Source organism: Vombatus ursinus, unplaced genomic scaffold (genome assembly GCF_900497805.2).
Source record: "Vombatus ursinus unplaced genomic scaffold, bare-nosed wombat genome assembly UNPS02014909.1, whole genome shotgun sequence".
NCBI lineage: Eukaryota > Metazoa > Chordata > Mammalia > Diprotodontia > Vombatidae > Vombatus > Vombatus ursinus.
Genome location: NW_020954687.1, coordinates 4,554,652 through 4,567,174, shown reverse-complemented (window position 1 = coordinate 4,567,174; position 12,523 = coordinate 4,554,652).

Here is a 12,523-nt window from a genome sequence, read left to right as displayed (position 1 = left end):
GAGAGAGAGAGAAAATAGTGGGCTTCAATCTGCATTCAGACTCTATAGTTATTTCTCTGGATGTGGATAGCATTTTCCATCACGAGTCTTTTGGAATCATGTTCTGATTTCTAAGCTTTTTTCCTCTAACCCTGGAAAACCTATAATTTCCCACACTAAGAAAGCAGTTGATGCTCATATAGTTGCTTTCCCTTACCCTAAACAAAATTTTCCTTCAGTAGAGTCAAAGTCTCTCCTCCATAAAGGCATCTCCCATGAATATATTAGCACCAGACAAGATCCTTTGAAAGATGTAACAGATGTCATTTTGTTCAGCAATCAAACAAGACATGGAGCAGGGACGTATATGCTCACCGAAAGCATTTGCAGTGTTATGGAGAATGTTCAGCATAGAAACCAAATGGATTTTTTACAGGGGATGCAGCTCTTTTGTTGCTTCTGTTTGTGAATAATGATACATTAATTGCCATAAGTCTAAAACATTGTTGTCTCCTCAATTAGTTCTGAAATTACTCAAATGAGTTCAGCAGAACTATTCACATGGGGAGAAACAAGTGGATGAAGAATGCTTCTTTTCTAGACTATGATATACAATCATTGGGTTAATCTGTTTCTGGCTCATTCATACAATATATCTTATACTGAAGATGAATAATGAGGTGGACCTAGAATTGGAGAGAGAATAAGCAGAATTTGGATCACATTTAGGAAATTGTGTAGTATTCAATGAGTGCAGTCCACTTCCTAAAACAAATGATGTTTGACTGAAAAAAAAATGAGCTAGTCATACAATCAAGGTATAAGTGGTAGACAGCCCAGATTTTCCATGGATAGCCGTTTGAAGGCACAAGAATTCTAGGTCTTTCAAACATATTTGGCAGACCTGTGGTGAATATATGGTAGGATCATAGCCTGAGAACTGGAAGGGATCTGTGAAAATGATTTAGTCCAAACCCCTCACTTTTTACACATAAGGAAACTGAGACGTGGAGAGGTTAAGGTCCCAAATGTGATATGTAGCAAAGCCAAGATTTAATCTCAGGTCTGTTAATATCCGGTGCTGTAGTCTTCACTGAGAATCTCACAGGATGATGAGACATGCATGGGTTGTGATCATCATGGTCAGAGGGAATAAAAGATCACAAATTCATTGGAAAATTACAGTATCTTAGCATGTTATGAAACTTCAGAGAAGCAAGCCATCTAACACTCATGTAATAGGGTGATGTAAGTTAACCTTATGCAAGAAAAGGATAGAGTATATATAGAATTACCTTTCAAGGGTACAGTTGGCAATCACAGATGAATGCATCCGGATAGTTCTGGTGAATTCTCCCTATGAATTCCTTTCCACCTACAGAGACCTTCTGTCTGTGGCCTTTGGATAAAGAAACTTCCATGTCTGAAGAGATATCCAGCTTCCACACTGGGTATTTTCATTTGGCTATGGGACTGCCGGGTGCCATGTCATCAGTGTAAAGCCTTTTATTATGCTTGAATAATAATTTCTAAAACACCTTTGTGCTCTAGCTGTCTATGTGACAGGGGACTATCCTGTAGTTCCCTAGTTGGCAGAAGACTTGCATTTTTAGCTGTATGTCGCAGCCTACAGAACTTCCTTTTGAAAGTATACCTTTGCATGAGGCCTGTTCAGAGCCTCAGGTAATGTGGCAAACTTGGCCACAGACTCCCAGAGTCAGAGAAGTTGTGATTTGCTCAATGTCACACAGCTAGTAATATGATTAACTGTCAGATAGATAATGCCAACAATAGGTATCATAGATGTTCATAAGAAAGAAAAATCATTTTGGCTTGGATTGATTAGGGATGGCTTCGTGTGGGATGGCCTTGAAGAATAGGCATGATTTTGATAAGGGGGGTAGAGAAGAGAGGAAAGGAAAGCAGAAGGGTATTCCCAGCAGGGAGAACAATTTGAAGAAAAGGCACAGAAATAGGAATGCGCACAGTGTGTTCAGAAGACAATGGGGAGACCAGCTGGATGGCACACAAGGTTTGTGTAGGAGAGAAATGAGAAATGAGTCTGAGCAGGTACAATAAGACTAGATTGGAGAGGTCCTTGAATCCCAGGCTAAAGTGTATGGAGTTTATCCTGGAGGCAATGCCCTTATCAGATTTCAGATACCCCTTCTTTATCATTTTATGACTTTTTTTTTTTAGAAATGGACATTATAGGCTTTTGTCACCATTCTTCACACTACTGATTGGGTTGCCTCTTTCATCCCCCCTTTTAGAATGTGAGAATGTTGAGTACACTAGACTGCTCTTTGACTCACTTATAAATTGAAGCACTCAAACAATTTTACATCAATTTACTCTTCAGTGTCTGCACATGCCCAGATGACTGATCACTTCAAACGTGAAGGGCTCTTTAAAAATCGAGCATTCCAGCAACCTTAACTGTCTATACATTATACATTCCCAGAACCCTGATCACTTCCAAATAGAAGCCCTCCAGAAAATGTGAAGGGCTTGAATAATTTTAAATTACTCTGCGCTCTATGTGGCTACGTGCTTATACACTTCACAGATTGAAGGACCCTCTCAATTTCAAGGCATTTCAATAATTCTAAATCAGTCTTCAGAACATGTGCATCTAAGCTTTATTTTGTAGTTGAATTCTAACATATAGCCACTCATGTAGCCTGATGCTAAAGAGTAAAGTTGCTTTTCAGTCTGAATCTTAAAAAAAAATAATTTCTAGAACATTTCGAGAGCGGGTTTCTCTGCTAGTTTCAGAGATCACTATGCATTTCTTCCATAAGAAACCCGACCTGAAATATATTTTTGCACACCTGAACATACGAATATCAGTGTAAAATTTTAGAATATTTTGCCATTGTGAGTAGCATTAAATATTTAAAAGCAATTTGAGCTAATTAACCTCCAAATTAAAATAAAAACAATTTTAAAACAACTTAAAACTGTTATAGAATTAGAAAATGTATTACAGTAAATAACCTAACTGGTGATTTTTAACAAAAAAAAAAAGCCAATATCCTAAACATTTGGGGCTGGCTATAATCATCAGTGGAGACTGGTGGGAAAGCTTGAGGTTTTCAACATTTAAATTCTTATGTATTCAGAGCTATAAATTATTAAATATTAGGGCCCCTGGAGGTTATACATGATGCTCATGCATGACTAAAGAACTGAATACGATATCTATACTTTTGAAATTTGGAATGCTTTGAAATAGCTGCAAGAAAGCAAAGATGTAGAAAGAAAAAAAAACTGAAAGTGCCCACATCCAAATTTCACAGAGAAACGCCATGGGAACTCTACACATGAAAGATTACAGGATATGACCCATACTATAAATCACCCTACACAGTCATAAATTAAATTTACTGTAACAACCATCCAAAAAAAGAGGGAGGGGGAATTACAAAGCCCAAACAATAAAGGGCAGACTAAAAATTAAAGGATATTGATCATTTATCTCAACAGAGAGAATATAAAACCCTGACGTGATTAATGGTAGCATTATCAGAGGAGCTCATGCAGCCTCCTATGTGCCCCATCAAGAAATGGGCACTGTTCAAAATGTGCGTCCAGCTTGTGATTTTTTTTTTAACATTGCAGCCAAAAGTTTTGTCCCCTGCAGCCACTGAAGCAGAATTGTGCCTCATTTTGAATTCAACATGAGGCTTTATTTGAAAATAAATAGGTGTGTAAATTCCAGGGTGGCAGGAGGGGATGGGGAGCAGTAGTGAAAAAAGAAAACCAAACTCGATCTAATTCTGAAGTTCTTTCTTGGGCAAAATTCCCAGATAATACAGTGGGAGTTTTTCCCAAGTAAACATGGCTGAATTGGGCTCAGACTATTTTCCCCAAACTGGGAAGGTTGAGCTATGTACATTCCCACCCTCAGTTCTCAAATAAATAACCAAGGGTGCTCCCTAGCAGCCGGGAAGGGGGAATAAAGATACATGGTAAGTATACCTCTGTTTTTAAATAAAAGTAAAGGCTGGATTTTAAGTAGAGGTTAGGGTCAGGCCAGGTCAGACATTTAATTCCTTGGGTCAAATCTCTTTAGTCTGTGACCTAGTAAGAGAGGAATCATGTTCTAACTCTTGTCTGAAAGAGCACCAAAAACTAAACATTTTAATACAATCTGGACTAATTAGCCTTCCAAATTAGAATAAAGGGACACTACAAAAAGAGTAAAGTCCTTTTATTTTGCAGCAGTTAGAGAGTGCATTGCAATCGAATAATGAGGCATGTGAAAGGTTGCAAGAAACAAATTACCCTGCTTTCCAAATTTCACAAAGATATTTTTTTCAACATAATAGGATTAGCCATCCCAAAGACTGTTTAAAATTTTATTTCTTCATAAGGTAGAAAATCTAACCATGGAAAAGGACAACAGAGTGAACAGACTAAACAAAGAAATAGAATGGAAAAGACCAAAGGTGGTATCAGGCTTGGGGTAAGGGGAGGAGGGGGTGGAGCCTACCAATTTCTCCCATTTTTCACAAGTGAAAAATTCCTTTGTTGCCCAAGTTTCTCTACTCTTCTCTGGCCCAACAAAATTCCCCCTGCATTTTCAAGAGCTCTGTTTTGTATACATTCAGTGAGTATCCCCTGGGCTGCTCTGTTTGTAGGGAAGCAGTGAATGCATATGTGTGATGAACGTGGAGGGAGGGAGAATGCTGTGGATAAATTCTAAAATGAGGCATAAGCCCTTGTCTTGAAATCTGAAGTCTTTATGCTTTAGATTTTCTTTTGTGCTTATATTGGACAATATTTAGTATATGTGAACTAGGGAAATATTTTATCATTCTAAGATGAAACTCCCCTGTTCCAAACTCTTCAGAGTAAAAGTAAATGAAGTTAGGTATAGTGTTCTTGGTAAAATGTCAAAAATGTGCATATAGTAGATGGATGTTTTAAAATGTTGTAAAACTTAAATATTGAAAATGTAATAACAGTAATAACAATAGCAACCAAGGTCATGGGCACTATCAAATGGCTCAACCACCAGAAATTGATATGATTTTATCAGTGAAATTGATATTAAAGTGGACAGCATTACCATCCATTTTGCTACTGTCTTCTAAGGACCATGGGACCTTTCTATCTGACTAGCAGCTAGAACCTTTTATATGTATTCTATCTCTCATTCGAGTATGAGCAGTTTGATAAAGACTTTTTCCTTCCTATTTAGATCCACAGTACTTTGTACTTCGCACATATAAGTCCTTACCAATTGCTTTTTTTATTCATTTATTCATTCTGTAGGTGCTTTAAGAGTTATAAAATCCTTTCTTCATATCAACTTTGAGTTGTATTGCAAGTATTATTAGGAAGTAAACTTAGAAAGTTTCTAAAATAAATTGCTGCAAAGACAGCACAGATGGTACTGATAGTCACTCATTGTTCTGCCATTACTGGTCTCCAATAAAACATTAATTTTCTGAGGGCAAGGACTGTTCTTCATTTCATATTTTTATTTGCAGCATTTAGCACAGTGCTTTCTACATAGCAGGACCTTAATAAATACTTCTTGCATTGAATTGGCCTGTGAGATGCTGTGAGAGATTGCAAAATATTAATGTAATAGTTTGTTCTGCTTCTCTGATGGTTCATGCTTGCCAATCAGCCCTGTGCTCAGCACCACTGATCTTGCAGATCTGGACCTATCATTAAAAAGAAGAAGAAGAAGAAGAAGAAAAAGAAGAAGAAGAAGAAGAAGAAGAAGAAGAAGAAGAAGAAGATCAGTCATTTTTCTTCCACCAACAAAAAATGATCTATATATAGTTCTAGCAAAATCTAGCAAAAATGAGAAATAGCAAAGTATTACCACAAATATTGTTCTTGAGGGCCCAACTCTCCCATTTTCTCATCGTATGATAGGTTTTATCTTCAAATAAAGATTTTATTTTCAAATTTATCTAAAGTTTATCTTCCAATAAAATGCTCATTTCAGAATGTTTTCCTAGTTTGATACTTTTTATGACTATGATAAGATAAGAAGGGGTTATAGAGGCAGCTTGGAATAGCAGCCTTAAAGCTAGAGAGATCTGACCTAAAGTCCTACCTCTCATACGCACTGTGTGACCTTGGGCAGGTCAAAAGATCTCAATGTTCATGGCAGCTCTCTTTCTTTCTTTCTTTCTTTCTTTTTGTTGGCTAGGTAATGGGGTTAAGTGACTTGCCCAAGGTCACATAGCTAATAAGTATTAAGGGTCTGAGGCCAGATTTGAACTCAGGTCCTCCTGACTCCAGGGCCAATGCTCTATCCACTGTGCCACCTAGCTGCCCCCACAGCAGCTCTCTTAACACTATGGAACAAGGGCATGCTAAATAAGAACCTAGGACAGGAACGCTTTCAGTGTGTTCTGTCTGATACAGTATCCCTTGAGCTCTTTATGGTAGATTTTTTTTTTTTAATTTACTCATTTTTCCATCCTTACTTTCTGACTTTGGACATCATGTTAGGGCCAGGTTCTGAATACTTCTAGAAAAAATGTCTGGCTTTTTTTTTTAACCTATTTTATATTTTCTTGGGTCTTGCTACTGCTTTCTACATGGTTCTTAAAGGGTCTCAGGGGTGGTTCAGGCTGGAGACCTGCAAGCTTTCAATGTGCCCAGAGTGGTTTGTTTTGGGGCAAAGTATAATTGCTGCCCTCTCTAATTTCCTGACCTGAGTTTGGATCTGGGAAACATCACTGTGGACTTGCCCCTGGTTGGATATTCAGTAGAATGCTACATGCCCCAGGTTCAGAGCAACAGAATTGTAGATTTATTTGATTTGAGTTCCTTGCCCTGGTTATAGCTGAAAACTTAACAGGTTGGGGACTGGAACTGAGTCCTGGTGCCAGAGTCAGAGCCACATAGCTATGACTTGCTTCTGTTCCTGCTCTTTGTACAATAAACAACCTCAGGCCTAGGTCTGCTCCTTGCCCTGGTCCACTACCTTTAGGCATAAATTCCACTTTTAGTCTGCACTAAATCTGTGATTTCGCTTTGGGCTAGGAGAGGCAGAGCTGCCAAATGGCACCTGTTCCTGCTCCCTGCACAGGATCAGACCCCTCAGTGCTGGATCCAGGATCTCTTATTATCCCAGGGAATTGCCACACTCCCTGTTCAAGGTCTAAAAATTGGAAGGCTCTATGCATGTCTGTTCTGGTTAGAGTATGTCTCCAGGTCTTCTTATAAGACCTCCATCTATCTCTCTATGCCAACCTAGTCTGAGAAGATGGCTCCTTTTTTTCCCCTTGGATTTCCCAATCATGATTCATGTATGGTGCTATTCTAGGTTTTTGTGGAATAGTTGTGGGGGAAAGTAGCTAGGCTGTACTGCTTCATCCTATTCCAACATCCTGGCTGGTCTCTAGCAGAAAGATTGTTTCAAAAATGTATTATTCATCCAGGTATGGTGGCAATTGCCCATAGCCACTGCTTCTGGAAAGGCTAAGGCTGGTGGATCGCATAAGCTGGGGAGTTCTTAACTGCAGCAGGATTATAACTATACTTAGCTTCTACTAAGTGGGAGATCATCAGGAGGCATGGCCATCATGGCCCTGGTCAGAAATAGGGAAGGTCAAATATATATGTGTGTGTGTGTGTGTGTGTGTGTGTGTGTGTATCATTGATGCATTTTGTTTCTACATCACAGATATTTCAATACACTATACTACCTCATCTCTCTCCCCCTTTTAACATCCTGAAAATAGAAACTTCCCTTGCAATAAAGAAAAACATTTGAGCAAAACCCAATAAAAATGATGTCTGACAGTGTCAACAAACCAATAAGTCAAATTAACAATAAATATTCATTAAGCACTTACTGTGTACTAGACACTGTACTGAATTCTGGGGATACAAAGTTTCACAAAAACAGTCATTCACATTCTGATGGGAGAGACAACATGCAAACAATTATATACAATTATATGCAAGATGTAGACAGGATAAATTGGAGGTAATCTCAGAGGAAAGGCATTGAAGTTGAGGGTGACTTGCAAAGTCTTCACAAGAGGTATTTCACCTGAGACCTGAAGGAATCTAGGACGTAGATGCAAAGAGGGAGAACATACCAGGTTGGAGGGTGGAGTAGGGAGCAGCCAGTGAAAATGCCTGGAGTTAAGAGATAGAGTGTTTTGTTTGAAGAACAGCTAGGAGGCATATGTCATTTCATTGAAGAATTCATGGAGACTAAGCGGTAAAAAGACTAGAAATGTAGAAAAGAGACAGGTGGCAAAGACCTTTCAGAACCAAAAAATGGATTTTTTATTTGATGCTGAAAGTTACAGGAAGCAGCTAGAATTTATTGAGTAGGGAAGTAACATAGTCAGATCTATGATTTAGGAAAATGACTTTGGCAGATTAATGGCAGATGGAGCTATTGGCCTATATCTCTTCTTACTTTTGTGGCTAAACTACTTTAGAAAGTCATCTATGCAGTGTCTCTACTTCCTTTACTCTCATTCTCTTAATTCTTTAAAATCTAGTTTGCAGCAGCATTGTTCAATGGAAACTGCCCTCTCCAAGGTTACTAATGATCTTTTAATTACCTTAACCAATGGTTTTCCCAATCCTAGACCTTCTTGACTTCTCTGCAACTTTTGACACTGTTGATCACTTTTTTCTCTTCTTTCTAGGGTTTGGGGGTTGGTTTGTTTGGGGTTTTTTGATACTACTCTCTCTTAGTTCTCCTCTTACCTATCCGACCTCTCCTTAGTCTTTGCTGGATCTTCACCCAGGTTTCTCCCATTAACTATAGCTACATGTCTCTGTCTTGGAAACTCTTCTCCCTCTATGGTCCTTTTTCTTGGTGATCTCATCAACTCTCATGGATTCAATTATCATCTCTAAGCAAATGGCTCTCAGATCTATTTATCCAGTCCTAACCACTTTTTTAGCTTTCAGCATCACATCTTCAACTGCCTATTATACACCTTGAACTGGATGTCCTTATATATCTACTTGTCTCTTCTGACACTAATACCACCTTGGTATAAGTCCTCATTATCTCATGCTTATATTATTGCAATAGCCTCCTTGCCACATGTCTCTCTTCACTCTAGTTCATCCACTACTCATCTATCAAAGTGATCTTCCAAAAGTGAATGTCTGACCATGTCATTCCGCTCGGAGTCTGTTCAATAAACTTTAATAGTGTACTATTACCTCCATAGCCAAATATAAAATACTCTTTTTGACTTTCAAAGTCCTTAATAGCCTTGTCCTTTCCTATCTTTCTAGTCTTTTTATACCTTACTCCCCTCTACTTACTCTAGGATACAGTGGCACTGGCCTCTTTGTTGTTTAATAAGTACTTGATAATTTAATGATGGATTTTGTTGCCAGTTATATCACTACAATGTGAAGATATATGAAGATAGTCATAGGTCTGTGAAGACATATTTCTTGGACCTTTTTTTTTTTTAGTTTGTGCTCCTTGGGGAATATTCTCAGGAGTGCCATCCCTGGATGAAATTAGTATAAGCAGTTCAGTTTCTTTTCTCACAAGATTCCAATTTTCCTCCAGACTTCTTGGATCAATTCACAGTTTCACAACAGTATATTAACATGCTTGTCTTCCTACAGTCTTCCCACTTCTTAAATCTCTCAACATTCCAGCCCATCCTACACACTGGTATACTTGACTGCCAAAATAAATTTCTATAAGTGCTGATCTTCTATCATTGACTATTTCTGATATCTTTTTTTCAAATATCTGCCAATTTCCTGAGTGAAACATGTTAGTTTGCATTTCTATTTTTATTATTAGTGTACAAAAGGAGATATTAGAAATACAAGATAAATGAGAAAACAAGGTTGTTCAGAAACCAGTGGTCAAGCCAAACGTGGAATGTGGGAGGTTGGTGAAGGGTAATACCCTGATTCCCTGATAGGTATGTATTTCTTAACCAATCAACCAATTAACAATCATGTATTAAGTGCCTTTTATATGCCAGGCACTATATTAGGTACTAGAGATACAAAGTTTTAAAATATATGTGTATGTTTGTATGTATGACCTATATATATACACATACATGGGTATATAATGCCAGGCACTATATTAGGTACTAGAGGTACAAAGTTTTAAAACATATGTGTATATTTGTACATATGACATATATATGCATGTATATACACATATATACATAAACACACACACATATATATACATACATGGGTATATAATGCATATATAACATATACATAATGCTCACATAAAATCCCCGCCTGCCTTCAAAGAGCTTATATTTTATAATGTAAACAACATGGACCCATAGAAGTAGGCACAAAATATACACCAAGCAAACATAAGATAATTAGAGGGGGGTAGAATTAGTAGCTGAGGGTTTTAGGGAAGACCTCTTAGGGGAGATATTGCTTAAGCTGATCTTAGAAGGAAGCTTGGCATTGTAAGTTGTGTTGGAAAAATGGAGATCATTCTAGGAGTGGGGGATATATACCTGTTGAAAGGCACAGATATGGGATATTTTGAGTAGGCAATGGGGAGCTATTTGAGTTTCTTAAACAAGGCAATGAGTGGTCAGATATCTGCTTTAGAAATATCACTTTGTTAATCATATGAAGGATGAAATGGAGAGGGAGAGATTAGAGCCAGGGAGATTAGGAGACTAAATACAGTAGTCAGGGTGAGAAGTGAGTAGCTAGAGTGATAGACATGAGCTAGAGTGGTGGAAGTGAAAGATGGTATAGAGGTAGAATTGATAAGGTTTGCTGGTTATGGTGGGGAGGGGGAAGTAAAAGAGTAAAGAATCAAGGATTTTGAACATGTATAACTTAAAGTATGGTGGCACCCTCAACAGAATTAGGGAAATCAAAAAGAAGAGTGGATTTTTGGGGGGAAAGTTGATATATGTATGTATGGATGGATGGATGGATGGATGGAGGTGTGTGTGTGTATATATATATATATATATATGTAAAATATGTTGTGTCATATATGTGGCATTTGACATAGCTACCCCAACAACTTAACCAGGCCAGTGCTGAAGCCCCCACTGGCTTCAGCATCCATTTGCCAAAGACTAGACTGGCTTCTGAGCCCTCTGGCTTTTCCCAGTGAAGAGGGATTGAAGGTTTCTGGATGACTTCTTGTGTAGTCCTAGGCTAGTTGGAAGCCATTACTGCTGTTTCCCTTCGGTCTTATTAGTCACCATTTCATGTGGTGCCTTTTATAAAGTATGTGTCTGGTAACTGGACGTGGTTAGAGTCTTTCATGTGACTACTTTAACTAGAAGTGATACACACTATTTTTAAGCAAACTGTACATATCAGAAGTTCTCAGTTACTTATACAATCTCTTTTTTTTGGTCTTTATATATAGAAATATTTATTTATGAAAAATTAAGTTCATAGTAAAATATTTTAAAAAGATAGTTCTTTTCAAAATTGCTTAACGATATGATGATGGAACATCTTACAGTTCCGCATTATTTCAAAACATGCTGGCATTCTAGTCTCAAAGTACTTTGAAGGGTATTTGAGTTAAAAGATTAAATTAGCATTTTTTTGCAATAATATTGAAGATGAATCGAATTCATTTTATGACTAAAATTTCCTTCTGAAACTTGCAATATATTTGGCAGACATTTTTAAGACACCTAGTACTGTAACTAGGTCAATGGAAGATCCTCAAAATACTCTGGTTGTGAAACATAAAGTGATTACATTTATGGGGAAAAAATTGGGACTATGAGTAACTTATTCATAACATAATACTTGGATAGTTTTCCCAACTAAAAAATACCTTTCATTAAAATTAAATAGAAGAAAATGAAGACTTGCTTATTAGTCACTTGAACAGTGTACAGAAACAATTCTCATTATTTTAAAGACCTAGATATAGTAAATATGAATACATATGGTAGCCATTTCCCAAAGACAAATATTTAGTCTTACTCCATCTGAACATAAATAATTAATAGACTTATTTTGGGTTAGAGTGTTGAAACAACTGTTTCAAGCTGAAAAGTTATTGTCCTGGTTTTTATTCAGTTGTTTTAGTCATGTTCAACTCTTCTTGACCCCAGTTGGGGTTTTCTTGACAAAGATACTAGAGTGGTTTGCTATTTCTCTCTCAGGCTCATTTTACAGATGAGGAAACTGAGGCAAACAGGGTTAAATGACTTGCCCAGGGTCACACAGCTAAGTGTTTGAGGTCAGATTTGAACTCAGGTCTTCTTGACTCCAGGCCCAGGACTCTATCCATTTGTGCCACCTAGCTGCTGTTGTCTTGGCTACAGGTACATAAAAATTCTCTGGTTTGTTAAACAAAGATATATACATATACATATACATATACATATATATATAACATATATATGTATGTGTATATATATATTTAACTGTAACAACATTACCTGGGAAAATGTTTTTCTGCTTTAACTATTAAAAAACAAAATATTGGGGGGCAGAGCCAAGATAGAGGAGGGAAAGCACTGACTGTATTGAGCTCTCTCCCAAAGCCGAGGAAACACCTTGCCCCTTATCATACCACCTTGGAAGAACTGAA